Consider the following 1,553-nt stretch of genomic DNA (forward strand, 5'->3'; position numbering starts at 1 on the left):
TAAAGGAGTTGTGTAATTAGAATTATAGAATATAGTTGTATTTCATTATTTTGGAGAAATTCATTCATAATGAAAATAGATTTACACACTAAATAAATACCAGAATAGTAACAATTATATTTTACAAGAAAACACACTTTCCTATTGCTTTATGATGTATTCATTTGCAAAAAAGCAGTTGGATAATTAATTTAAATGACATATTTTTCATTGAAGTGGTGTTCTCTATTTCATTAGCTTTGATTATCCTATTGTATCTGTCTGAAAATAGTAGATTACTACATATTAAAAGTATCTTCATTATTCCAGAGATCTGCTTTCAAGGATGCTACAAAGTGCAGCAATGGGAGGATCAGAGTCAAGACCAGCCTGGCAATACCCCAAACAAACATACAAACAGCATTATTGGTGCTCGCTTCGGCAGCACGTATACTGAAATTGGAAGGATACACAGAAGACTAGCATGGCCACTGAGCAAGGATGATACACAAATTAGTGAAGCATTCCATATTTTGGGGGCTAAAGAGTTAGAGAGAAACTTCTCTGAAGAGGAAAGAAGGATGGCCAATAGACACATGAAGAAATGCTCAACCTCCCTAGCCATAAAAGAAATGCAAATCAAAACAACATTGAGATTCCACCTCACCCCAGCCAGAATGGCTCTATACTCAAGAAATCTAATAACAACAGATGCTGGAGGGGATGTGGCCAGAAGGGAACTCTACTGCATTGTTGGTGGGAGTGTAAACTTGTTCAACCACTTTGGAAAGCAATATGGAGGTTCCTCAAAAGACTCCACATAGAGCTCCCCTATGACCCAGCAATCCCACTTTGGGGCATTTATCCAAACAATCACAAACAAGGCCATACTAAAGCTACCAGCACAACTATGTTTATAGCAGCATTATTTACCATAGGTAAGATATGGAACCAGCACAGAAGCCCCTCAGTGGATGAATGGATCAAGAAAATGTGATATATATGTATATATACATATTTATATCTATATCTATATATAATGGAATTCTATGCTTCCATCAGAAAGAAGGATACTGCCTCATTTGTTAGGAATGAAAGACTTGGAAAAAATTACATTAGGTGAAGTAAGCTAGGCCCAACAAAACATAGGTCCCATGGTTTCCCTTATTTGCAATAACTAGTATATGTCTAGGACAAGCAGAAAAGTTCAAAAGCTATGTATATATGATCATATAAGATGATGCTAAGCTAAATGAACCCCAAGATAGAGACATAAATGGTTTTATCTTTCTTGCTGTTGTTTTTAATGTATTTATAATGTACCATGTGATTTTTTTTGTTTCTTTTGTATGTTCTTTCCCCATGGTATAACTCATATTTTCACTGTATTTGATTCCGGTGTCCTGCATCTTGTATATACATTTTTCTAATTTGGGGAGGGGAAGAGAAATAACAAAATGCTGAAATAAGGATATAGGTTGACCCATTGTAACAATGAGATGTAAAAGACACTATGTTGAAAATGAACTTTACAACTTGAGGCGGGGGGGAGTTAGTGAGGTGAGGAGGGAAGG

General features: G+C 35.8%; 1 non-coding gene across 1 annotated transcript; it reads left to right on the forward strand.

The window, feature by feature from the left end:
* Window positions 1–408: 408 nt before the first annotated feature.
* On the forward strand, window positions 409–515 carry LOC122116421. Its single transcript, XR_006148964.1, has one exon. It is a non-coding gene; the product is annotated as a U6 spliceosomal RNA (small nuclear RNA).
* Window positions 516–1,553: the final 1,038 nt, after the last annotated feature.

This window comes from Dipodomys spectabilis, unplaced genomic scaffold (assembly GCF_019054845.1).
Source record: "Dipodomys spectabilis isolate Male_0828 unplaced genomic scaffold, ASM1905484v1 ptg000132l, whole genome shotgun sequence".
Lineage (NCBI taxonomy): Eukaryota > Metazoa > Chordata > Mammalia > Rodentia > Heteromyidae > Dipodomys > Dipodomys spectabilis.